Source organism: Eubalaena glacialis, chromosome 16, assembly GCF_028564815.1.
Source record: "Eubalaena glacialis isolate mEubGla1 chromosome 16, mEubGla1.1.hap2.+ XY, whole genome shotgun sequence".
In the NCBI taxonomy this organism is placed as follows: Eukaryota; Metazoa; Chordata; class Mammalia; order Artiodactyla; family Balaenidae; genus Eubalaena; species Eubalaena glacialis.
The window spans coordinates 44,458,525-44,486,334 of record NC_083731.1 but is presented as its reverse complement, the minus strand read 5'-3'; positions in this window follow the sequence as shown (position 1 = coordinate 44,486,334).

The following is a 27,810-nucleotide window of genomic DNA, read 5'->3' as shown; positions in this document are numbered from 1 at the left end:
TCAGTTTCTTCTCAGAACCATGCCGGCAGTGACTAAAACCCCGCCAACAACAATGCTTTTCCGGTAGCTTCGAGGCCGCATGAACGGAGCTTTCCTAATGGGAAAACAAGCCTTGTGCCATCAGTCTCTACTTTCTAGGTAGACACGCAGCATACACGCAGGACCAAAGCTTCCTGGCTCTACGCAATGTTCTGTACCGAAACGGTTGCTTAAGCAAAGTCCCTAGGAGTCTTGGAGAGCTTACTACCATTCAACTAAAGCAGAACAGCGATGAAGGCCTCATGGAGCTGCTGCACGCCTCCCGTTTTGCCAGCATAATCAGGGCCTTACTTCGAGGCTAGTGCTCACATTGACTTTCACTTTGGTATAGAGCAGAGCAGGGTGAGGTTCCAAGTAGGAACTGGAAGCACAAGGTTTCTTTCGAGAAAACTCATTTTCTTCTATGTGCCATGCCGGCTGTAAGGAAAAGCACGGTAACAACCGTGCTTTGCAGGTAGCTTCGAGGCCGCATGAATGGAGCCTTCAAAACGGGAAAACAAGCTTTGTGCCTTCAGTCTCCCATTTCCAGGTTGACACGCAGCATAAGTACATGTTGATGCTACCACGTCAAAAGAGATTCACGATCCCCACTGGGGCTTCCCCTGAATCAACTTTGTTCTACGACCGGTTTTCTGCGTGCAGCAAAGTGCCTAAACAGAGGATGCGCGAGGGAGACTTAGAGATGCCTCTTCAAAAGACCTGCTGTGTTACACCAAGAACGGTGCTTAAATTGTACTTGGAATGCAAGCCGACCACCCCCTTGAGGATGCGTGACTCGAAGTGTAAAAAGTGAAACGGGATTAGAAGCAGAGTGTTTTTCTCAATAGAGTTCAGCTAGGGGAATGAGGTTACATCCACTGCATGGAGGACAGTCGAGAAGTGTGGTCGTGAATCCTGTGTGGAGCTGAGGTAATCTGGCTCTGCCAAGGAAGAGTGCAGTGTGTTGCCTTTCTCTAGCCAACACTGGGGTGTTCCAAAAGGCCTACGGGGCTGGAAGTTGCTTAACAGGACTAGAGCTTCCTGTGTCTACTCAATATTCTGGTACGGAAACGGGTGCTGAAGCAAGGTCCCTAGGAGTGTTGAAAGGCTTACTACCGTGAAACTCAAGCAGAACAGTGAGGAAGGCCTCATGGAGCTGCTGCACGCCTCCCCATTGGCAAGGCAAATCAGGGCCTTACTTCGAGGCTAGGGCTCACGTTGGCTTTCACTTTTGGTATAGAGCAGAGCAGGGTGAGCTTCCAAAAAGGAACTGGAAACACAAGGTTTCTTCCATGAAAACTCATTTTCTTCTCAGAACCATGTCGGCAGTGACGAAAACCCAGGCAGACAATGCTTTTCAGGTAGCTTCGAGGCCGCATGAACGGAGCTTTCCTAATGGGAAAACAAGCCTTGTGCCATCAGTCTCTAATTTCTAGGTAGACACGCAGCATACACGCAGGACCAAAGCTTCCTGGCTCTACGCAGTGTTCTGCTACCGAAACGGTTGCTTAAGCAAAGTCCCTAGGAGTCTTGGAGAGCTTACTACCGTTCAACTAAAGCAGAACAGCGATGAAGGCCTCATGGAGCTGCTGCACGCCTCCCGTTTTGCCAGCATAATCAGGTCCTTACTTCGAGGCTAGTGCTCACATTGACTTTCACGTTTGGTATAGAGCAGAGCAGGGTGAGGTTCCAAGTAGGAACTGGAAGCACAAGGTTTCTTTCGAGAAAACTCATTTTCTTCTATGTGCCATGCCGGCTGTAAGGAAAAGCACGGTAACAACCGTGCTTTGCAGGTAGCTTCGAGGCCGCATGAATGGAGCTTTCAAAACGGGAAAACAAGCTTTGTGCCTTCAGTCTCCCATTTCCAGGTGGACACGCAGCATAAGTACATGTTGATGCTACCACGTCAAAAGAGATTCACGATCCCCACTGGGGCTTCCCCTGAATCAACTTTGTTCTACGACCGGTTTTCTGCGTGCAGCAAAGTGCCTAAACAGAGGATGCGCGAGGGAGACTTAGAGACCTGTGCCTCTTCAAAAGACCTGCTGTGTTACACCAAGAACGGTGCTTAAATTGTACTTGGAATGCAAGCCGACCACCCCCTTGAGGATGCGTGACTCGAAGTGTAAAACGTGAAACGGGATTAGAAGCAGAGTGTTTTTCTCAATAGAGTTCAGCTAGGGGAATGAGGTTACATCCACTGCATGGAGGACAGTCGAGAAGTGTGGTCGTGAATCCTGTGTGGAGCTGAGGTAATCTGGCTCTGCCAAGGAAGAGTGCAGTGTGTTGCCTTTCTCTAGCCAACACTGGGGTGTTCCAAAAGGCCTACGGGGCTGGAAGTGGCTTAACAGGACTAGAGCTTCCTGGGTCTACTCAATATTCTGGTACTGAAACGGGTGCTGAAGCAAGGTCCCTAGGAGTCTTGAAAGGCTTACTACCGTGAAACTCAAGCAGAACAGTGAGGAAGGCCTCATGGAGCTGCTGCACGCCTCCCCATTGGCAAGGCAAATCAGGGCCTTACTTCGAGGCTAGGGCTCACGTTGGCTTTCACTTTTGGTATAGAGCAGAGCAGGGTGAGCTTCCAAAAAGGAACTGGAAGCACAAGGTTTCTTCCATGAAAACTCAGTTTCTTCTCAGAACCATGTCGGCAGTGACGAAAACCCAGGCAACAACAATGCTTTTCAGGTAGCTTCGAGGCCGCATGAACGGAGCTTTCCTAATGGGAAAACAAGCCTTGTGTCATCAGTCTCTCATTTCTAGGTTGACACGCAGCATACACGCAGGACCAGAGCTTCCTGGCTCTCCGCAGTGTTCTGGTACCGAAACGGGTGCTGAAGCAAGGTCCCTAGGAGTCTTGAAAGGCTTACTACCGTGAAACTAAAGCAGAACAACGATGAAGGCCTCATGGAGCTGCTGCACGCCTCCCGTTTTGCAAGGATAATCAAGGCCTTACTTCGAAGCAAGTCTCACGTTGACTTTCACTTTAGGTATAGAGCAGAGCAGGGTGAGCTTCCAACAAGGAACTGGAAGCACAAGGTTTCTTACGAAAAAACTCAGTTTCTTCTCAGGACCATGCCGGCAGTGACTAAAATCCCGCCAACAACAATGCTTTTCCGGTAGCTTCGAGGCCGCATGAACGGAGCTTTCCTAATGGGAAAACAAGCCTTGTGCCATCAGTCTCTAATTTCTAGGTAGACACGCAGCATACACGCAGGACCAAAGCTTCCTGGCTCTACGCAATGTTCTGGTACCGAAACGGTTGCTTAAGCAAAGTTCCTAGGACTCTTGGAGAGCTTACTACCGTTCAACTAAAGCAGAACAGCGATGAAGGCCTCATGGAGCTGCTGCACGCCTCCTGTTTTGCCAGCATAATCAGGGCCTTACTTCGAGGCTAGTGCTCACATTGACTTTCACGTTTGGTATAGAGCAGAGCAGGGTGAGGTTCCAAGTAGGAACTGGAAGCACAAGGTTTCTTTCGAGAAAACTCATTTGCTTCTATGTGCCATGCCGGCTGTAAGGAAAAGCACGGTAACAACCGTGCTTTGCAGGTAGCTTCGAGGCCGCATGAATGGAGCTTTCAAAACGGGAAAACAAGCTTTGTGCCTTCAGTCTCCCATTTCCAGGTTGACACGCAGCATAAGTACATGTTGATGCTACCACGTCAAAAGAGATTCACGATCCCCACTGGGGCTTCCCCTGAATCAACTTTGTTCTACGACCGGTTTTCTGCGTGCAGCAAAGTGCCTAAACAGAGGATGCGCGAGGGAGACTTAGAGACCTGTGCCTCTTCAAAAGACCTGCTGTGTTACACCAAGAACGGTGCTTAAATTGTACTTGGAATGCAAGCCGACCACCCCCTTGAGGATGCGTGACTCGAAGTGTAAAAAGTGAAACGGGATTAGAAGCAGAGTGTTTTTCTCAATAGAGTTCAGCTAGGGGAATGAGGTTACATCCACTGCATGGAGGACAGTCGAGAAGTGTGGTCGTGAATCCTGTGTGGAGCTGAGGTAATCTGGCTCTGCCAAGGAAGAGTGCAGTGTGTTGCCTTTCTCTAGCCAACACTGGGGTGTTCCAAAAGGCCTACGGGGCTGGAAGTGGCTTAACAGGACTAGAGCTTCCTGTGTCTACTCAATATTCTGGTACTGAAACGGGTGCTGAAGAAAGGTCCCTAGGAGTCTTGAAAGGCTTACTACCGTGAAACTAAAGCAGAACAACGATGAAGGCCTCATGGAGCTGCTGCACGCCTCCCGTTTTGCAAGGATAATCAAGGCCTTACTTCGAAGCAAGTCTCACGTTGACTTTCACTTTAGGTATAGAGCAGAGCAGGGTGAGCTTCCTACAAGGAACTGGAAGCACAAGGTTTCTTACGAAAAAACTCAGTTTCTTCTCAGAACCATGCCGGCAGTGACTAAAACCCCGCCAACAACAATGCTTTTCCGGTAGCTTCGAGGCCGCATGAACGGAGCTTTCCTAATGGGAAAACAAGCCTTGTGCCATCAGTCTCTAATTTCTAGGTAGACACGCAGCATACACGCAGGACCAAAGCTTCCTGGCTCTACTCAGTGTTCTGCTACCGAAACGGTTGCTTAAGCAAAGTCCCTAGGAGTCTTGGAGAGCTTACTACCGTTCAACTAAAGCAGAAAAGCGATGAAGGCCTCATGGAGCTGCTGCACGCCTCCCGTTTTGCCAGCATAATCAGGGCCTTACTTCGAGGCTAGTGCTCACATTGACTTTCACGTTTGGTATAGAGCAGAGCAGGGTGAGGTTCCAAGTAGGAACTGGAAGCACAAGGTTTCTTTCGAGAAAACTCATTTTCTTCTATGTGCCATGCCGGCTGTAAGGAAAAGCACGGTAACAACCGTGCTTTGCAGGTAGCTTCGAGGCCGCATGAATGGAGCTTTCAAAACGGGAAAACAAGCTTTGTGCCTTCAGTCTCCCATTTCCAGGTGGACACGCAGCATAAGTACATGTTGATGCTACCACGTCAAAAGAGATTCACGATCCCCACTGGGGCTTCCCCTGAATCAACTTTGTTCTACGACCGGTTTTCTGCGTGCAGCAAAGTGCCTAAACAGAGGATGCGCGAGGGAGACTTAGAGACCTGTGCCTCTTCAAAAGACCTGCTGTGTTACACCAAGAACGGTGCTTAAATTGTACTTGGAATGCAAGCCGACCACCCCCTTGAGGATGCGTGACTCGAAGTGTAAAACGTGAAACGGGATTAGAAGCAGAGTGTTTTTCTCAATAGAGTTCAGCTAGGGGAATGAGGTTACATCCACTGCATGGAGGACAGTCGAGAAGTGTGGTCGTGAATCCTGTGTGGAGCTGAGGTAATCTGGCTCTGCCAAGGAAGAGTGCAGTGTGTTGCCTTTCTCTAGCCAACACTGGGGTGTTCCAAAAGGCCTACGGGGCTGGAAGTGGCTTAACAGGACTAGAGCTTCCTGGGTCTACTCAATATTCTGGTACTGAAACGGGTGCTGAAGCAAGGTCCCTAGGAGTCTTGAAAGGCTTACTATCGTGAAACTCAAGCAGAACAGTGAGGAAGGCCTCATGGAGCTGCTGCACGCCTCCCCATTGGCAAGGCAAATCAGGGCCTTACTTCGAGGCTAGGGCTCACGTTGGCTTTCACTTTTGGTATAGAGCAGAGCAGGGTGAGCTTCCAAAAAGGAACTGGAAGCACAAGGTTTCTTCCGTGAAAACTCAGTTTCTTCTCAGAACCATGTCGGCAGTGACGAAAACCCAGGCAACAACAATGCTTTTCAGGTAGCTTCGAGGCCGCATGAACGGAGCTTTCCTAATGGGAAAACAAGCCTTGTGTCATCAGTCTCTCATTTCTAGGTTGACACGCAGCATACATGCAGGACCAGAGCTTCCTGGCTCTCCGCAGTGTTCTGGTACCGAAACGGGTGCTGAAGCAAGGTCCCTAGGAGTCTTGAAAGGCTTACTACCGTGAAACTAAAGCAGAACAACGATGAAGGCCTCATGGAGCTGCTGCACGCCTCCCGTTTTGCAAGGATAATCAAGGCCTTACTTCGAAGCAAGTCTCACGTTGACTTTCACTTTAGGTATAGAGCAGAGCAGGGTGAGCTTCCAACAAGGAACTGGAAGCACAAGGTTTCTTACGAAAAAACTCAGTTTCTTCTCAGGACCATGCCGGCAGTGACTAAAATCCCGCCAACAACAATGCTTTTCCGGTAGCTTCGAGGCCGCATGAACGGAGCTTTCCTAATGGGAAAACAAGCCTTGTGCCATCAGTCTCTAATTTCTAGGTAGACACGCAGCATACACGCAGGACCAAAGCTTCCTGGCTCTACGCAATGTTCTGGTACCGAAACGGTTGCTTAAGCAAAGTTCCTAGGAGTCTTGGAGAGCTTACTACCGTTCAACTAAAGCAGAACAGCGATGAAGGCCTCATGGAGCTGCTGCACGCCTCCCGTTTTGCCAGCATAATCAGGGCCTTACTTCGAGGCTAGTGCTCACATTGACTTTCACGTTTGGTATAGAGCTGAGCAGGGTGAGGTTCCAAGTAGGAACTGGAAGCACAAGGTTTCTTTCGAGAAAACTCATTTGCTTCTATGTGCCATGCCGGCTGTAAGGAAAAGCACGGTAACAACCGTGCTTTGCAGGTAGCTTCGAGGCCGCATGAATGGAGCTTTCAAAACGGGAAAACAAGCTTTGTGCCTTCAGTCTCCCATTTCCAGGTTGACACGCAGCATAAGTACATGTTGATGCTACCACGTCAAAAGAGATTCACGATCCCCACTGGGGCTTCCCCTGAATCAACTTTGTTCTACGACCGGTTTTCTGCGTGCAGCAAAGTGCCTAAACAGAGGATGCGCGAGGGAGACTTAGAGACCTGTGCCTCTTCAAAAGACCTGCTGTGTTACACCAAGAACGGTGCTTAAATTGTACTTGGAATGCAAGCCGACCACCCCCTTGAGGATGCGTGACTCGAAGTGTAAAAAGTGAAACGGGATTAGAAGCAGAGTGTTTTTCTCAATAGAGTTCAGCTAGGGGAATGAGGTTACATCCACTGCATGGAGGACAGTCGAGAAGTGTGGTCGTGAATCCTGTGTGGAGCTGAGGTAATCTGGCTCTGCCAAGGAAGAGTGCAGTGTGTTGCCTTTCTCTAGCCAACACTGGGGTGTTCCAAAAGGCCTACGGGGCTGGAAGTGGCTTAACAGGACTAGAGCTTCCTGGGTCTACTCAATATTCTGGTACTGAAACGGGTGCTGAAGAAAGGTCCCTAGGAGTCTTGAAAGGCTTACTACCGTGAAACTAAAGCAGAACAACGATGAAGGCCTCATGGAGCTGCTGCACGCCTCCCGTTTTGCAAGGATAATCAAGGCCTTACTTCGAAGCAAGTCTCACGTTGACTTTCACTTTAGGTATAGAGCAGAGCAGGGTGAGCTTCCAACAAGGAACTGGAAGCACAAGGTTTCTTACGAAAAAACTCAGTTTCTTCTCAGAACCATGCCGGCAGTGACTAAAATCCCGCCAACAACAATGCTTTTCCGGTAGCTTCGAGGCCGCATGAACGGAGCTTTCCTAATGGGAAAACAAGCCTTGTGCCATCAGTCTCTAATTTCTAGGTAGACACGCAGCATACACGCAGGACCAAAGCTTCCTGGCTCTACGCAGTGTTCTGCTACCGAAACGGTTGCTTAAGCAAAGTCCCTAGGAGTCTTGGAGAGCTTACTACCGTTCAACTAAAGCAGAACAGCGATGAAGGCCTCATGGAGCTGCTGCACGCCTCCCGTTTTGCCAGCATAATCAGGGCCTTACTTCGAGGCTAGTGCTCACATTGACTTTCACGTTTGGTATAGAGCAGAGCAGGGTGAGGTTCCAAGTAGGAACTGGAAGCACAAGGTTTCTTTCGAGAAAACTCATTTTCTTCTATGTGCCATGCCGGCTGTAAGGAAAAGCACGGTAACAACCGTGCTTTGCAGGTAGCTTCGAGGCCGCATGAATGGAGCTTTCAAAACGGGAAAACAAGCTTTGTGCCTTCAGTCTCCCATTTCCAGGTGGACACGCAGCATAAGTACATGTTGATGCTACCACGTCAAAAGAGATTCACGATCCCCACTGGGGCTTCCCCTGAATCAACTTTGTTCTACGACCGGTTTTCTGCGTGCAGCAAAGTGCCTAAACAGAGGATGCGCGAGGGAGACTTAGAGACCTGTGCCTCTTCAAAAGACCTGCTGTGTTACACCAAGAACGGTGCTTAAATTGTACTTGGAATGCAAGCCGACCACCCCCTTGAGGATGCGTGACTCGAAGTGTAAAACGTGAAACGGGATTAGAAGCAGAGTGTTTTTCTCAATAGAGTTCAGCTAGGGGAATGAGGTTACATCCACTGCATGGAGGACAGTCGAGAAGTGTGGTCGTGAATCCTGTGTGGAGCTGAGGTAATCTGGCTCTGCCAAGGAAGAGTGCAGTGTGTTGCCTTTCTCTAGCCAACACTGGGGTGTTCCAAAAGGCCTACGGGGCTGGAAGTGGCTTAACAGGACTAGAGCTTCCTGGGTCTACTCAATATTCTGGTACTGAAACGGGTGCTGAAGCAAGGTCCCTAGGAGTCTTGAAAGGCTTACTACCGTGAAACTCAAGCAGAACAGTGAGGAAGGCCTCATGGAGCTGCTGCACGCCTCCCCATTGGCAAGGCAAATCAGGGCCTTACTTCGAGGCTAGGGCTCACGTTGGCTTTCACTTTTGGTATAGAGCAGAGCAGGGTGAGCTTCCAAAAAGGAACTGGAAGCACAAGGTTTCTTCCATGAAAACTCAGTTTCTTCTCAGAACCATGTCGGCAGTGACGAAAACCCAGGCAACAACAATGCTTTTCAGGTAGCTTCGAGGCCGCATGAACGGAGCTTTCCTAATGGGAAAACAAGCCTTGTGTCATCAGTCTCTCATTTCTAGGTTGACACGCAGCATACACGCAGGACCAGAGCTTCCTGGCTCTCCGCAGTGTTCTGGTACCGAAACGGGTGCTGAAGCAAGGTCCCTAGGAGTCTTGAAAGGCTTACTACCGTGAAACTAAAGCAGAACAACGATGAAGGCCTCATGGAGCTGCTGAACGCCTCCCGTTTTGCAAGGATAATCAAGGCCTTACTTCGAAGCAAGTCTCACGTTGACTTTCACTTTAGGTATAGAGCAGAGCAGGGTGAGCTTCCAACAAGGAACTGGAAGCACAAGGTTTCTTACGAAAAAACTCAGTTTCTTCTCAGGACCATGCCGGCAGTGACTAAAATCCCGCCAACAACAATGCTTTTCCGGTAGCTTCGAGGCCGCATGAACGGAGCTTTCCTAATGGGAAAACAAGCCTTGTGCCATCAGTCTCTACTTTCTAGGTAGACACGCAGCATACACGCAGGACCAAAGCTTCCTGGCTCTACGCAATGTTCTGGTACCGAAACGGTTGCTTAAGCAAAGTTCCTAGGAGTCTTGGAGAGCTTACTACCGTTCAACTAAAGCAGAACAGCGATGAAGGCCTCATGGAGCTGCTGCACGCCTCCCGTTTTGCCAGCATAATCAGGGCCTTACTTCGAGGCTAGTGCTCACATTGACTTTCACGTTTGGTATAGAGCAGAGCAGGGTGAGGTTCCAAGTAGGAACTGGAAGCACAAGGTTTCTTTCGAGAAAACTCATTTGCTTCTATGTGCCATGCCGGCTGTAAGGAAAAGCACGGTAACAACCGTGCTTTGCAGGTAGCTTCGAGGCCGCATGAATGGAGCTTTCAAAACGGGAAAACAAGCTTTGTGCCTTCAGTCTCCCATTTCCAGGTTGACACGCAGCATAAGTACATGTTGATGCTACCACGTCAAAAGAGATTCACGATCCCCACTGGGGCTTCCCCTGAATCAACTTTGTTCTACGACCGGTTTTCTGCGTGCAGCAAAGTGCCTAAACAGAGGATGCGCGAGGGAGACTTAGAGACCTGTGCCTCTTCAAAAGACCTGCTGTGTTACACCAAGAACGGTGCTTAAATTGTACTTGGAATGCAAGCCGACCACCCCCTTGAGGATGCGTGACTCGAAGTGTAAAAAGTGAAACGGGATTAGAAGCAGAGTGTTTTTCTCAATAGAGTTCAGCTAGGGGAATGAGGTTACATCCACTGCATGGAGGACAGTCGAGAAGTGTGGTCGTGAATCCTGTGTGGAGCTGAGGTAATCTGGCTCTGCCAAGGAAGAGTGCAGTGTGTTGCCTTTCTCTAGCCAACACTGGGGTGTTCCAAAAGGCCTACGGGGCTGGAAGTGGCTTAACAGGACTAGAGCTTCCTGTGTCTACTCAATATTCTGGTACTGAAACGGGTGCTGAAGAAAGGTCCCTAGGAGTCTTGAAAGGCTTACTACCGTGAAACTAAAGCAGAACAACGATGAAGGCCTCATGGAGCTGCTGCACGCCTCCCGTTTTGCAAGGATAATCAAGGCCTTACTTCGAAGCAAGTCTCACGTTGACTTTCACTTTAGGTATAGAGCAGAGCAGGGTGAGCTTCCTACAAGGAACTGGAAGCACAAGGTTTCTTACGAAAAAACTCAGTTTCTTCTCAGAACCATGCCGGCAGTGACTAAAACCCCGCCAACAACAATGCTTTTCCGGTAGCTTCGAGGCCGCATGAACGGAGCTTTCCTAATGGGAAAACAAGCCTTGTGCCATCAGTCTCTAATTTCTAGGTAGACACGCAGCATACACGCAGGACCAAAGCTTCCTGGCTCTACTCAGTGTTCTGCTACCGAAACGGTTGCTTAAGCAAAGTCCCTAGGAGTCTTGGAGAGCTTACTACCGTTCAACTAAAGCAGAAAAGCGATGAAGGCCTCATGGAGCTGCTGCACGCCTCCCGTTTTGCCAGCATAATCAGGGCCTTACTTCGAGGCTAGTGCTCACATTGACTTTCACGTTTGGTATAGAGCAGAGCAGGGTGAGGTTCCAAGTAGGAACTGGAAGCACAAGGTTTCTTTCGAGAAAACTCATTTTCTTCTATGTGCCATGCCGGCTGTAAGGAAAAGCACGGTAACAACCGTGCTTTGCAGGTAGCTTCGAGTCCGCATGAATGGAGCTTTCAAAACGGGAAAACAAGCTTTGTGCCTTCAGTCTCCCATTTCCAGGTGGACACGCAGCATAAGTACATGTTGATGCTACCACGTCAAAAGAGATTCACGATCCCCACTGGGGCTTCCCCTGAATCAACTTTGTTCTACGACCGGTTTTCTGCGTGCAGCAAAGTGCCTAAACAGAGGATGCGCGAGGGAGACTTAGAGACCTGTGCCTCTTCAAAAGACCTGCTGTGTTACACCAAGAACGGTGCTTAAATTGTACTTGGAATGCAAGCCGACCACCCCCTTGAGGATGCGTGACTCGAAGTGTAAAACGTGAAACGGGATTAGAAGCAGAGTGTTTTTCTCAATAGAGTTCAGCTAGGGGAATGAGGTTACATCCACTGCATGGAGGACAGTCGAGAAGTGTGGTCGTGAATCCTGTGTGGAGCTGAGGTAATCTGGCTCTGCCAAGGAAGAGTGCAGTGTGTTGCCTTTCTCTAGCCAACACTGGGGTGTTCCAAAAGGCCTACGGGGCTGGAAGTGGCTTAACAGGACTAGAGCTTCCTGGGTCTACTCAATATTCTGGTACTGAAACGGGTGCTGAAGCAAGGTCCCTAGGAGTCTTGAAAGGCTTACTACCGTGAAACTCAAGCAGAACAGTGAGGAAGGCCTCATGGAGCTGCTGCACGCCTCCCCATTGGCAAGGCAAATCAGGGCCTTACTTCGAGGCTAGGGCTCACGTTGGCTTTCACTTTTGGTATAGAGCAGAGCAGGGTGAGCTTCCAAAAAGGAACTGGAAGCACAAGGTTTCTTCCATGAAAACTCAGTTTCTTCTCAGAACCATGTCGGCAGTGACGAAAACCCAGGCAACAACAATGCTTTTCAGGTAGCTTCGAGGCCGCATGAACGGAGCTTTCCTAATGGGAAAACAAGCCTTGTGTCATCAGTCTCTCATTTCTAGGTTGACACGCAGCATACACGCAGGACCAGAGCTTCCTGGCTCTCCGCAGTGTTCTGGTACCGAAACGGGTGCTGAAGCAAGGTCCCTAGGAGTCTTGAAAGGCTTACTACCGTGAAACTAAAGCAGAACAACGATGAAGGCCTCATGGAGCTGCTGCACGCCTCCCGTTTTGCAAGGATAATCAAGGCCTTACTTCGAAGCAAGTCTCACGTTGACTTTCACTTTAGGTATAGAGCAGAGCAGGGTGAGCTTCCAACAAGGAACTGGAAGCACAAGGTTTCTTACGAAAAAACTCAGTTTCTTCTCAGGACCATGCCGGCAGTGACTAAAATCCCGCCAACAACAATGCTTTTCCGGTAGCTTCGAGGCCGCATGAACGGAGCTTTCCTAATGGGAAAACAAGCCTTGTGCCATCAGTCTCTACTTTCTAGGTAGACACGCAGCATACACGCAGGACCAAAGCTTCCTGGCTCTACGCAATGTTCTGGTACCGAAACGGTTGCTTAAGCAAAGTTCCTAGGAGTCTTGGAGAGCTTACTACCGTTCAACTAAAGCAGAACAGCGATGAAGGCCTCATGGAGCTGCTGCACGCCTCCCGTTTTGCCAGCATAATCAGGGCCTTACTTCGAGGCTAGTGCTCACATTGACTTTCACGTTTGGTATAGAGCAGAGCAGGGTGAGGTTCCAAGTAGGAACTGGAAGCACAAGGTTTCTTTCGAGAAAACTCATTTGCTTCTATGTGCCATGCCGGCTGTAAGGAAAAGCACGGTAACAACCGTGCTTTGCAGGTAGCTTCGAGGCCGCATGAATGGAGCTTTCAAAACGGGAAAACAAGCTTTGTGCCTTCAGTCTCCCATTTCCAGGTTGACACGCAGCATAAGTACATGTTGATGCTACCACGTCAAAAGAGATTCACGATCCCCACTGGGGCTTCCCCTGAATCAACTTTGTTCTACGACCGGTTTTCTGCGTGCAGCAAAGTGCCTAAACAGAGGATGCGCGAGGGAGACTTAGAGACCTGTGCCTCTTCAAAAGACCTGCTGTGTTACACCAAGAACGGTGCTTAAATTGTACTTGGAATGCAAGCCGACCACCCCCTTGAGGATGCGTGACTCGAAGTGTAAAAAGTGAAACGGGATTAGAAGCAGAGTGTTTTTCTCAATAGAGTTCAGCTAGGGGAATGAGGTTACATCCACTGCATGGAGGACAGTCGAGAAGTGTGGTCGTGAATCCTGTGTGGAGCTGAGGTAATCTGGCTCTGCCAAGGAAGAGTGCAGTGTGTTGCCTTTCTCTAGCCAACACTGGGGTGTTCCAAAAGGCCTACGGGGCTGGAAGTGGCTTAACAGGACTAGAGCTTCCTGGGTCTACTCAATATTCTGGTACTGAAACGGGTGCTGAAGAAAGGTCCCTAGGAGTCTTGAAAGGCTTACTACCGTGAAACTAAAGCAGAACAACGATGAAGGCCTCATGGAGCTGCTGCACGCCTCCCGTTTTGCAAGGATAATCAAGGCCTTACTTCGAAGCAAGTCTCACGTTGACTTTCACTTTAGGTATAGAGCAGAGCAGGGTGAGCTTCCTACAAGGAACTGGAAGCACAAGGTTTCTTACGAAAAAACTCATTTTCTTCTCAGAACCATGCCGGCAGTGACTAAAACCCCGCCAACAACAATGCTTTTCCGGTAGCTTCGAGGCCGCATGAACGGAGCTTTCCTAATGGGAAAACAAGCCTTGTGCCATCAGTCTCTAATTTCTAGGTAGACACGCAGCATACACGCAGGACCAAAGCTTCCTGGCTCTACGCAGTGTTCTGCTACCGAAACGGTTGCTTAAGCAAAGTCCCTAGGAGTCTTGGAGAGCTTACTACCGTTCAACTAAAGCAGAACAGCGATGAAGGCCTCATGGAGCTGCTGCACGCCTCCCGTTTTGCCAGCATAATCAGGGCCTTACTTCGAGGCTAGTGCTCACATTGACTTTCACGTTTGGTATAGAGCAGAGCAGGGTGAGGTTCCAAGTAGGAACTGGAAGCACAAGGTTTCTTTCGAGAAAACTCATTTTCTTCTATGTGCCATGCCGGCTGTAAGGAAAAGCACGGTAACAACCGTGCTTTGCAGGTAGCTTCGAGGCCGCATGAATGGAGCTTTCAAAACGGGAAAACAAGCTTTGTGCCTTCAGTCTCCCATTTCCAGGTGGACACGCAGCATAAGTACATGTTGATGCTACCACGTCAAAAGAGATTCACGATCCCCACTGGGGCTTCCCCTGAATCAACTTTGTTCTACGACCGGTTTTCTGCGTGCAGCAAAGTGCCTAAACAGAGGATGCGCGAGGGAGACTTAGAGACCTGTGCCTCTTCAAAAGACCTGCTGTGTTACACCAAGAACGGTGCTTAAATTGTACTTGGAATGCAAGCCGACCACCCCCTTGAGGATGCGTGACTCGAAGTGTAAAACGTGAAACGGGATTAGAAGCAGAGTGTTTTTCTCAATAGAGTTCAGCTAGGGGAATGAGGTTACATCCACTGCATGGAGGACAGTCGAGAAGTGTGGTCGTGAATCCTGTGTGGAGCTGAGGTAATCTGGCTCTGCCAAGGAAGAGTGCAGTGTGTTGCCTTTCTCTAGCCAACACTGGGGTGTTCCAAAAGGCCTACGGGGCTGGAAGTGGCTTAACAGGACTAGAGCTTCCTGGGTCTACTCAATATTCTCGTACTGAAACGGGTGCTGAAGCAAGGTCCCTAGGAGTCTTGAAAGGCTTACTACCGTGAAACTCAAGCAGAACAGTGAGGAAGGCCTCATGGAGCTGCTGCACGCCTCCCCATTGGCAAGGCAAATCAGGGCCTTACTTCGAGGCTAGGGCTCACGTTGGCTTTCACTTTTGGTATAGAGCAGAGCAGGGTGAGCTTCCAAAAAGGAACTGGAAGCACAAGGTTTCTTCCATGAAAACTCAGTTTCTTCTCAGAACCATGTCGGCAGTGACGAAAACCCAGGCAACAACAATGCTTTTCAGGTAGCTTCGAGGCCGCATGAACGGAGCTTTCCTAATGGGAAAACAAGCCTTGTGTCATCAGTCTCTCATTTCTAGGTTGACACGCAGCATACACGCAGGACCAGAGCTTCCTGGCTCTCCGCAGTGTTCTGGTACCGAAACGGGTGCTGAAGCAAGGTCCCTAGGAGTCTTGAAAGGCTTACTACCGTGAAACTAAAGCAGAACAACGATGAAGGCCTCATGGAGCTGCTGCACGCCTCCTGTTTTGCAAGGATAATCAAGGCCTTACTTCGAAGCAAGTCTCACGTTGACTTTCACTTTAGGTATAGAGCAGAGCAGGGTGAGCTTCCAACAAGGAACTGGAAGCACAAGGTTTCTTACGAAAAAACTCAGTTTCTTCTCAGGACCATGCCGGCAGTGACTAAAATCCCGCCAACAACAATGCTTTTCCGGTAGCTTCGAGGCCGCATGAACGGAGCTTTCCTAATGGGAAAACAAGCCTTGTGCCATCAGTCTCTAATTTCTAGGTAGACACGCAGCATACACGCAGGACCAAAGCTTCCTGGCTCTACGCAATGTTCTGGTACCGAAACGGTTGCTTAAGCAAAGTTCCTAGGAGTCTTGGAGAGCTTACTACCGTTCAACTAAAGCAGAACAGCGATGAAGGCCTCATGGAGCTGCTGCACGCCTCCCGTTTTGCCAGCATAATCAGGGCCTTACTTCGAGGCTAGTGCTCACATTGACTTTCACGTTTGGTATAGAGCAGAGCAGGGTGAGGTTCCAAGTAGGAACTGGAAGCACAAGGTTTCTTTCGAGAAAACTCATTTGCTTCTATGTGCCATGCCGGCTGTAAGGAAAAGCACGGTAACAACCGTGCTTTGCAGGTAGCTTCGAGGCCGCATGAATGGAGCTTTCAAAACGGGAAAACAAGCTTTGTGCCTTCAGTCTCCCATTTCCAGGTTGACACGCAGCATAAGTACATGTTGATGCTACCACGTCAAAAGAGATTCACGATCCCCACTGGGGCTTCCCCTGAATCAACTTTGTTCTACGACCGGTTTTCTGCGTGCAGCAAAGTGCCTAAACAGAGGATGCGCGAGGGAGACTTAGAGACCTGTGCCTCTTCAAAAGACCTGCTGTGTTACACCAAGAACGGTGCTTAAATTGTACTTGGAATGCAAGCCGACCACCCCCTTGAGGATGCGTGACTCGAAGTGTAAAAAGTGAAACGGGATTAGAAGCAGAGTGTTTTTCTCAATAGAGTTCAGCTAGGGGAATGAGGTTACATCCACTGCATGGAGGACAGTCGAGAAGTGTGGTCGTGAATCCTGTGTGGAGCTGAGGTAATCTGGCTCTGCCAAGGAAGAGTGCAGTGTGTTGCCTTTCTCTAGCCAACACTGGGGTGTTCCAAAAGGCCTACGGGGCTGGAAGTGGCTTAACAGGACTAGAGCTTCCTGGGTCTACTCAATATTCTGGTACTGAAACGGGTGCTGAAGAAAGGTCCCTAGGAGTCTTGAAAGGCTTACTACCGTGAAACTAAAGCAGAACAACGATGAAGGCCTCATGGAGCTGCTGCACGCCTCCCGTTTTGCAAGGATAATCAAGGCCTTACTTCGAAGCAAGTCTCACGTTGACTTTCACTTTAGGTATAGAGCAGAGCAGGGTGAGCTTCCTACAAGGAACTGGAAGCACAAGGTTTCTTACGAAAAAACTCAGTTTCTTCTCAGAACCATGCCGGCAGTGACTAAAACCCCGCCAACAACAATGCTTTTCCGGTAGCTTCGAGGCCGCATGAACGGAGCTTTCCTAATGGGAAAACAAGCCTTGTGCCATCAGTCTCTAATTTCTAGGTAGACACGCAGCATACACGCAGGACCAAAGCTTCCTGGCTCTACTCAGTGTTCTGCTACCGAAACGGTTGCTTAAGCAAAGTCCCTAGGAGTCTTGGAGAGCTTACTACCGTTCAACTAAAGCAGAAAAGCGATGAAGGCCTCATGGAGCTGCTGCACGCCTCCCGTTTTGCCAGCATAATCAGGGCCTTACTTCGAGGCTAGTGCTCACATTGACTTTCACGTTTGGTATAGAGCAGAGCAGGGTGAGGTTCCAAGTAGGAACTGGAAGCACAAGGTTTCTTTCGAGAAAACTCATTTTCTTCTATGTGCCATGCCGGCTGTAAGGAAAAGCACGGTAACAACCGTGCTTTGCAGGTAGCTTCGAGGCCGCATGAATGGAGCTTTCAAAACGGGAAAACAAGCTTTGTGCCTTCAGTCTCCCATTTCCAGGTGGACACGCAGCATAAGTACATGTTGATGCTACCACGTCAAAAGAGATTCACGATCCCCACTGGGGCTTCCCCTGAATCAACTTTGTTCTACGACCGGTTTTCTGCGTGCAGCAAAGTGCCTAAACAGAGGATGCGCGAGGGAGACTTAGAGACCTGTGCCTCTTCAAAAGACCTGCTGTGTTACACCAAGAACGGTGCTTAAATTGTACTTGGAATGCAAGCCGACCACCCCCTTGAGGATGCGTGACTCGAAGTGTAAAACGTGAAACGGGATTAGAAGCAGAGTGTTTTTCTCAATAGAGTTCAGCTAGGGGAATGAGGTTACATCCACTGCATGGAGGACAGTCGAGAAGTGTGGTCGTGAATCCTGTGTGGAGCTGAGGTAATCTGGCTCTGCCAAGGAAGAGTGCAGTGTGTTGCCTTTCTCTAGCCAACACTGGGGTGTTCCAAAAGGCCTACGGGGCTGGAAGTGGCTTAACAGGACTAGAGCTTCCTGGGTCTACTCAATATTCTGGTACTGAAACGGGTGCTGAAGCAAGGTCCCTAGGAGTCTTGAAAGGCTTACTACCGTGAAACTCAAGCAGAACAGTGAGGAAGGCCTCATGGAGCTGCTGCACGCCTCCCCATTGGCAAGGCAAATCAGGGCCTTACTTCGAGGCTAGGGCTCACGTTGGCTTTCACTTTTGGTATAGAGCAGAGCAGGGTGAGCTTCCAAAAAGGAACTGGAAGCACAAGGTTTCTTCCATGAAAACTCAGTTTCTTCTCAGAACCATGTCGGCAGTGACGAAAACCCAGGCAACAACAATGCTTTTCAGGTAGCTTCGAGGCCGCATGAACGGAGCTTTCCTAATGGGAAAACAAGCCTTGTGTCATCAGTCTCTCATTTCTAGGTTGACACGCAGCATACACGCAGGACCAGAGCTTCCTGGCTCTCCGCAGTGTTCTGGTACCGAAACGGGTGCTGAAGCAAGGTCCCTAGGAGTCTTGAAAGGCTTACTACCGTGAAACTAAAGCAGAACAACGATGAAGGCCTCATGGAGCTGCTGCACGCCTCCCGTTTTGCAAGGATAATCAAGGCCTTACTTCGAAGCAAGTCTCACGTTGACTTTCACTTTAGGTATAGAGCAGAGCAGGGTGAGCTTCCAACAAGGAACTGGAAGCACAAGGTTTCTTACGAAAAAACTCAGTTTCTTCTCAGGACCATGCCGGCAGTGACTAAAATCCCGCCAACAACAATGCTTTTCCGGTAGCTTCGAGGCCGCATGAACGGAGCTTTCCTAATGGGAAAACAAGCCTTGTGCCATCAGTCTCTAATTTCTAGGTAGACACGCAGCATACACGCAGGACCAAAGCTTCCTGGCTCTACGCAATGTTCTGGTACCGAAACGGTTGCTTAAGCAAAGTTCCTAGGAGTCTTGGAGAGCTTACTACCGTTCAACTAAAGCAGAACAGCGATGAAGGCCTCATGGAGCTGCTGCACGCCTCCCGTTTTGCCAGCATAATCAGGGCCTTACTTCGAGGCTAGTGCTCACATTGACTTTCACGTTTGGTATAGAGCAGAGCAGGGTGAGGTTCCAAGTAGGAACTGGAAGCACAAGGTTTCTTTCGAGAAAACTCATTTGCTTCTATGTGCCATGCCGGCTGTAAGGAAAAGCACGGTAACAACCGTGCTTTGCAGGTAGCTTCGAGGCCGCATGAATGGAGCTTTCAAAACGGGAAAACAAGCTTTGTGCCTTCAGTCTCCCATTTCCAGGTTGACACGCAGCATAAGTACATGTTGATGCTACCACGTCAAAAGAGATTCACGATCCCCACTGGGGCTTCCCCTGAATCAACTTTGTTCTACGACCGGTTTTCTGCGTGCAGCAAAGTGCCTAAACAGAGCATGCGCGAGGGAGACTTAGAGACCTGTGCCTCTTCAAAAGACCTGCTGTGTTACACCAAGAACGGTGCTTAAATTGTACTTGGAATGCAAGCCGACCACCCCCTTGAGGATGCGTGACTCGAAGTGTAAAAAGTGAAACGGGATTAGAAGCAGAGTGTTTTTCTCAATAGAGTTCAGCTAGGGGAATGAGGTTACATCCACTGCATGGAGGACAGTCGAGAAGTGTGGTCGTGAATCCTGTGTGGAGCTGAGGTAATCTGGCTCTGCCAAGGAAGAGTGCAGTGTGTTGCCTTTCTCTAGCCAACACTGGGGTGTTCCAAAAGGCCTACGGGGCTGGAAGTGGCTTAACAGGACTAGAGCTTCCTGTGTCTACTCAATATTCTGGTACTGAAACGGGTGCTGAAGAAAGGTCCCTAGGAGTCTTGAAAGGCTTACTACCGTGAAACTAAAGCAGAACAACGATGAAGGCCTCATGGAGCTGCTGCACGCCTCCCGTTTTGCAAGGATAATCAAGGCCTTACTTCGAAGCAAGTCTCGCGTTGACTTTCACTTTAGGTATAGAGCAGAGCAGGGTGAGCTTCCTACAAGGAACTGGAAGCACAAGGTTTCTTACGAAAAAACTCAGTTTCTTCTCAGAACCATGCCGGCAGTGACTAAAACCCCGCCAACAACAATGCTTTTCCGGTAGCTTCGAGGCCGCATGAACGGAGCTTTCCTAATGGGAAAACAAGCCTTGTGCCATCAGTCTCTAATTTCTAGGTAGACACGCAGCATACACGCAGGACCAAAGCTTCCTGGCTCTACTCAGTGTTCTGCTACCGAAACGGTTGCTTAAGCAAAGTCCCTAGGAGTCTTGGAGAGCTTACTACCGTTCAACTAAAGCAGAAAAGCGATGAAGGCCTCATGGAGCTGCTGCACGCCTCCCGTTTTGCCAGCATAATCAGGGCCTTACTTCGAGGCTAGTGCTCACATTGACTTTCACGTTTGGTATAGAGCAGAGCAGGGTGAGGTTCCAAGTAGGAACTGGAAGCACAAGGTTTCTTTCGAGAAAACTCATTTTCTTCTATGTGCCATGCCGGCTGTAAGGAAAAGCACGGTAACAACAGTGCTTTGCAGGTAGCTTCGAGGCCGCATGAATGGAGCTTTCAAAACGGGAAAACAAGCTTTGTGCCTTCAGTCTCCCATTTCCAGGTGGACACGCAGGATAAGTACATGTTGATGCTACCACGTCAAAAGAGATTCACGATCCCCACTGGGGCTTCCCCTGAATCAACTTTGTTCTACGACCGGTTTTCTGCGTGCAGCAAAGTGCCTAAACAGAGGATGCGCGAGGGAGACTTAGAGACCTGTGCCTCTTCAAAAGACCTGCTGTGTTACACCAAGAACGGTGCTTAAATTGTACTTGGAATGCAAGCCGACCACCCCCTTGAGGATGCGTGACTCGAAGTGTAAAACGTGAAACGGGATTAGAAGCAGAGTGTTTTTCTCAATAGAGTTCAGCTAGGGGAATGAGGTTACATCCACTGCATGGAGGACAGTCGAGAAGTGTGGTCGTGAATCCTGTGTGGAGCTGAGGTAATCTGGCTCTGCCAAGGAAGAGTGCAGTGTGTTGCCTTTCTCTAGCCAACACTGGGGTGTTCCAAAAGGCCTACGGGGCTGGAAGTGGCTTAACAGGACTAGAGGTTCCTGGGTCTACTCAATATTCTGGTACTGAAACGGGTGCTGAAGCAAGGTCCCTAGGAGTCTTGAAAGGCTTACTACCGTGAAACTCAAGCAGAACAGTGAGGAAGGCCTCATGGAGCTGCTGCACGCCTCCCCATTGGCAAGGCAAATCAGGGCCTTACTTCGAGGCTAGGGCTCACGTTGGCTTTCACTTTTGGTATAGAGCAGAGCAGGGTGAGCTTCCAAAAAGGAACTGGAAGCACAAGGTTTCTTCCATGAAAACTCAGTTTCTTCTCAGAACCATGTCGGCAGTGACGAAAACCCAGGCAACAACAATGCTTTTCAGGTAGCTTCGAGGCCGCATGAACGGAGCTTTCCTAATGGGAAAACAAGCCTTGTGCCATCAGTCTCTCATTTCTAGGTTGACACGCAGCATACACGCAGGACCAGAGCTTCCTGGCTCTCCGCAGTGTTCTGGTACCGAAACGGGGGCTGAAGCAAGGTCCCTAGGAGTCTTGAAAGGCTTACTACCGTGAAACTAAAGCAGAACAACGATGAAGGCCTCATGGAGCTGCTGCACGCCTCCCGTTTTGCAAGGATAATCAAGGCCTTACTTCGAAGCAAGTCTCACGTTGACTTTCACTTTAGGTATAGAGCAGAGCAGGGTGAGCTTCCAACAAGGAACTGGAAGCACAAGGTTTCTTACGAAAAAACTCAGTTTCTTCTCAGGACCATGCCGGCAGTGACTAAAATCCCGCCAACAACAATGCTTTTCCGGTAGCTTCGAGGCCGCATGAACGGAGCTTTCCTAATGGGAAAACAAGCCTTGTGCCATCAGTCTCTAATTTCTAGGTAGACACGCAGCATACACGCAGGACCAAAGCTTCCTGGCTCTACGCAATGTTCTGGTACCGAAACGGTTGCTTAAGCAAAGTTCCTAGGAGTCTTGGAGAGCTTACTACCGTTCAACTAAAGCAGAACAGCGATGAAGGCCTCATGGAGCTGCTGCACGCCTCCCGTTTTGCCAGCATAATCAGGGCCTTACTTCGAGGCTAGTGCTCACATTGACTTTCACGTTTGGTATAGAGCAGAGCAGGGTGAGGTTCCAAGTAGGAACTGGAAGCACAAGGTTTCTTTCGAGAAAACTCATTTGCTTCTATGTGCCATGCCGGCTGTAAGGAAAAGCACGGTAACAACCGTGCTTTGCAGGTAGCTTCGAGGCCGCATGAATGGAGCTTTCAAAACGGGAAAACAAGCTTTGTGCCTTCAGTCTCCCATTTCCAGGTTGACACGCAGCATAAGTACATGTTGATGCTACCACGTCAAAAGAGATTCACGATCCCCACTGGGGCTTCCCCTGAATCAACTTTGTTCTACGACCGGTTTTCTGCGTGCAGCAAAGTGCCTAAACAGAGGATGCGCGAGGGAGACTTAGAGACCTGTGCCTCTTCAAAAGACCTGCTGTGTTACACCAAGAACGGTGCTTAAATTGTACTTGGAATGCAAGCCGACCACCCCCTTGAGGATGCGTGACTCGAAGTGTAAAAAGTGAAACGGGATTAGAAGCAGAGTGTTTTTCTCAATAGAGTTCAGCTAGGGGAATGAGGTTACATCCACTGCATGGAGGACAGTCGAGAAGTGTGGTCGTGAATCCTGTGTGGAGCTGAGGTAATCTGGCTCTGCCAAGGAAGAGTGCAGTGTGTTGCCTTTCTCTAGCCAACACTGGGGTGTTCCAAAAGGCCTACGGGGCTGGAAGTGGCTTAACAGGACTAGAGCTTCCTGTGTCTACTCAATATTCTGGTACTGAAACGGGTGCTGAAGCAAGGTCCCTAGGAGTCTTGAAAGGCTTACTACCGTGAAACTAAAGCAGAACAACGATGAAGGCCTCATGGAGCTGCTGCACGCCTCCCGTTTTGCAAGGATAATCAAGGCCTTACTTCGAAGCAAGTCTCGCGTTGACTTTCACTTTAGGTATAGAGCAGAGCAGGGTGAGCTTCCTACAAGGAACTGGAAGCACAAGGTTTCTTACGAAAAAACTCAGTTTCTTCTCAGAACCATGCCGGCAGTGACTAAAACCCCGCCAACAACAATGCTTTTCCGGTAGCTTCGAGGCCGCATGAACGGAGCTTTCCTAATGGGAAAACAAGCCTTGTGCCATCAGTCTCTAATTTCTAGGTAGACACGCAGCATACACGCAGGACCAAAGCTTCCTGGCTCTACTCAGTGTTCTGCTACCGAAACGGTTGCTTAAGCAAAGTCCCTAGGAGTCTTGGAGAGCTTACTACCGTTCAACTAAAGCAGAAAAGCGATGAAGGCCTCATGGAGCTGCTGCACGCCTCCCGTTTTGCCAGCATAATCAGGGCCTTACTTCGAGGCTAGTGCTCACATTGACTTTCACGTTTGGTATAGAGCAGAGCAGGGTGAGGTTCCAAGTAGGAACTGGAAGCACAAGGTTTCTTTCGAGAAAACTCATTTTCTTCTATGTGCCATGCCGGCTGTAAGGAAAAGCACGGTAACAACAGTGCTTTGCAGGTAGCTTCGAGGCCGCATGAATGGAGCTTTCAAAACGGGAAAACAAGCTTTGTGCCTTCAGTCTCCCATTTCCAGGTGGACACGCAGGATAAGTACATGTTGATGCTACCACGTCAAAAGAGATTCACGATCCCCACTGGGGCTTCCCCTGAATCAACTTTGTTCTACGACCGGTTTTCTGCGTGCAGCAAAGTGCCTAAACAGAGGATGCGCGAGGGAGACTTAGAGACCTGTGCCTCTTCAAAAGACCTGCTGTGTTACACCAAGAACGGTGCTTAAATTGTACTTGGAATGCAAGCCGACCACCCCCTTGAGGATGCGTGACTCGAAGTGTAAAACGTGAAACGGGATTAGAAGCAGAGTGTTTTTCTCAATAGAGTTCAGCTAGGGGAATGAGGTTACATCCACTGCATGGAGGACAGTCGAGAAGTGTGGTCGTGAATCCTGTGTGGAGCTGAGGTAATCTGGCTCTGCCAAGGAAGAGTGCAGTGTGTTGCCTTTCTCTAGCCAACACTGGGGTGTTCCAAAAGGCCTACGGGGCTGGAAGTGGCTTAACAGGACTAGAGGTTCCTGGGTCTACTCAATATTCTGGTACTGAAACGGGTGCTGAAGCAAGGTCCCTAGGAGTCTTGAAAGGCTTACTACCGTGAAACTCAAGCAGAACAGTGAGGAAGGCCTCATGGAGCTGCTGCACGCCTCCCCATTGGCAAGGCAAATCAGGGCCTTACTTCGAGGCTAGGGCTCACGTTGGCTTTCACTTTTGGTATAGAGCAGAGCAGGGTGAGCTTCCAAAAAGGAACTGGAAGCACAAGGTTTCTTCCATGAAAACTCAGTTTCTTCTCAGAACCATGTCGGCAGTGACGAAAACCCAGGCAACAACAATGCTTTTCAGGTAGCTTCGAGGCCGCATGAACGGAGCTTTCCTAATGGGAAAACAAGCCTTGTGCCATCAGTCTCTCATTTCTAGGTTGACACGCAGCATACACGCAGGACCAGAGCTTCCTGGCTCTCCGCAGTGTTCTGGTACCGAAACGGGGGCTGAAGCAAGGTCCCTAGGAGTCTTGAAAGGCTTACTACCGTGAAACTAAAGCAGAACAACGATGAAGGCCTCATGGAGCTGCTGCACGCCTCCCGTTTTGCAAGGATAATCAAGGCCTTACTTCGAAGCAAGTCTCACGTTGACTTTCACTTTAGGTATAGAGCAGAGCAGGGTGAGCTTCCAACAAGGAACTGGAAGCACAAGGTTTCTTACGAAAAAACTCAGTTTCTTCTCAGGACAATGCCGGCAGTGACTAAAATCCCGCCAACAACAATGCTTTTCCGGTAGCTTCGAGGCCGCATGAACGGAGCTTTCCTAATGGGAAAACAAGCCTTGTGCCATCAGTCTCTAATTTCTAGGTAGACACGCAGCATACACGCAGGACCAAAGCTTCCTGGCTCTACGCAATGTTCTGGTACCGAAACGGTTGCTTAAGCAAAGTTCCTAGGAGTCTTGGAGAGCTTACTACCGTTCAACTAAAGCAGAACAGCGATGAAGGCCTCATGGAGCTGCTGCACGCCTCCCGTTTTGCCAGCATAATCAGGGCCTTACTTCGAGGCTAGTGCTCACATTGACTTTCACGTTTGGTATAGAGCAGAGCAGGGTGAGGTTCCAAGTAGGAACTGGAAGCACAAGGTTTCTTTCGAGAAAACTCATTTGCTTCTATGTGCCATGCCGGCTGTAAGGAAAAGCACGGTAACAACCGTGCTTTGCAGGTAGCTTCGAGGCCGCATGAATGGAGCTTTCAAAACGGGAAAACAAGCTTTGTGCCTTCAGTCTCCCATTTCCAGGTTGACACGCAGCATAAGTACATGTTGATGCTACCACGTCAAAAGAGATTCACGATCCCCACTGGGGCTTCCCCTGAATCAACTTTGTTCTACGACCGGTTTTCTGCGTGCAGCAAAGTGCCTAAACAGAGGATGCGCGAGGGAGACTTAGAGACCTGTGCCTCTTCAAAAGACCTGCTGTGTTACACCAAGAACGGTGCTTAAATTGTACTTGGAATGCAAGCCGACCACCCCCTTGAGGATGCGTGACTCGAAGTGTAAAAAGTGAAACGGGATTAGAAGCAGAGTGTTTTTCTCAATAGAGTTCAGCTAGGGGAATGAGGTTACATCCACTGCATGGAGGACAGTCGAGAAGTGTGGTCGTGAATCCTGTGTGGAGCTGAGGTAATCTGGCTCTGCCAAGGAAGAGTGCAGTGTGTTGCCTTTCTCTAGCCAACACTGGGGTGTTCCAAAAGGCCTACGGGGCTGGAAGTGGCTTAACAGGACTAGAGCTTCCTGTGTCTACTCAATATTCTGGTACTGAAACGGGTGCTGAAGAAAGGTCCCTAGGAGTCTTGAAAGGCTTACTACCGTGAAACTAAAGCAGAACAACGATGAAGGCCTCATGGAGCTGCTGCACGCCTCCCGTTTTGCAAGGATAATCAAGGCCTTACTTCGAAGCAAGTCTCACGTTGACTTTCACTTTAGGTATAGAGCAGAGCAGGGTGAGCTTCCTACAAGGAACTGGAAGCACAAGGTTTCTTACGAAAAAACTCATTTTCTTCTCAGAACCATGCCGGCAGTGACTAAAACCCCGCCAACAACAATGCTTTTCCGGTAGCTTCGAGGCCGCATGAACGGAGCTTTCCTAATGGGAAAACAAGCCTTGTGCCATCAGTCTCTAATTTCTAGGTAGACACGCAGCATACACGCAGGACCAAAGCTTCCTGGCTCTACTCAGTGTTCTGCTACCGAAACGGTTGCTTAAGCAAAGTCCCTAGGAGTCTTGGAGAGCTTACTACCGTTCAACTAAAGCAGAAAAGCGATGAAGGCCTCATGGAGCTGCTGCACGCCTCCCGTTTTGCCAGCATAATCAGGGCCTTACTTCGAGGCTAGTGCTCACATTGACTTTCACGTTTGGTATAGAGCAGAGCAGGGTGAGGTTCCAAGTAGGAACTGGAAGCACAAGGTTTCTTTCGAGAAAACTCATTTTCTTCTATGTGCCATGCCGGCTGTAAGGAAAAGCACGGTAACAACCGTGCTTTGCAGGTAGCTTCGAGGCCGCATGAATGGAGCTTTCAAAACGGGAAAACAAGCTTTGTGCCTTCAGTCTCCCATTTCCAGGTGGACACGCAGCATAAGTACATGTTGATGCTACCACGTCAAAAGAGATTCACGATCCCCACTGGGGCTTCCCCTGAATCAACTTTGTTCTACGACCGGTTTTCTGCGTGCAGCAAAGTGCCTAAACAGAGGATGCGCGAGGGAGACTTAGAGACCTGTGCCTCTTCAAAAGACCTGCTGTGTTACACCAAGAACGGTGCTTAAATTGTACTTGGAATGCAAGCCGACCACCCCCTTGAGGATGCGTGACTCGAAGTGTAAAACGTGAAACGGGATTAGAAGCAGAGTGTTTTTCTCAATAGAGTTCAGCTAGGGGAATGAGGTTACATCCACTGCATGGAGGACAGTCGAGAAGTGTGGTCGTGAATCCTGTGTGGAGCTGAGGTAATCTGGCTCTGCCAAGGAAGAGTGCAGTGTGTTGCCTTTCTCTAGCCAACACTGGAGTGTTCCAAAAGGCCTACGGGGCTGGAAGTGGCTTAACAGGACTAGAGGTTCCTGGGTCTACTCAATATTCTGGTACTGAAACGGGTGCTGAAGCAAGGTCCCTAGGAGTCTTGAAAGGCTTACTACCGTGAAACTCAAGCAGAACAGTGAGGAAGGCCTCATGGAGCTGCTGCACGCCTCCCCATTGGCAAGGCAAATCAGGGCCTTACTTCGAGGCTAGGGCTCACGTTGGCTTTCACTTTTGGTATAGAGCAGAGCAGGGTGAGCTTCCAAAAAGGAACTGGAAGCACAAGGTTTCTTCCATGAAAACTCAGTTTCTTCTCAGAACCATGTCGGCAGTGACGAAAACCCAGGCAACAACAATGCTTTTCAGGTAGCTTCGAGGCCGCATGAACGGAGCTTTCCTAATGGGAAAACAAGCCTTGTGCCATCAGTCTCTCATTTCTAGGTTGACACGCAGCATACACGCAGGACCAGAGCTTCCTGGCTCTCCGCAGTGTTCTGGTACCGAAACGGGGGCTGAAGCAAGGTCCCTAGGAGTCTTGAAAGGCTTACTACCGTGAAACTAAAGCAGAACAACGATGAAGGCCTCATGGAGCTGCTGCACGCCTCCCGTTTTGCAAGGATAATCAAGGCCTTACTTCGAAGTAAGTCTCACGTTGACTTTCACTTTAGGTATAGAGCAGAGCAGGGTGAGCTTCCAACAAGGAACTGGAAGCACAAGGTTTCTTACGAAAAAACTCATTTTCTTCTCATAACCATGCCGGCAGTGACGAAAACCCCGCCAACAACAATGCTTTTCCGGTAGCTTCGAGGCCGCATGAACGGAGCTTTCCTAATGGGAAAACAAGCCTTG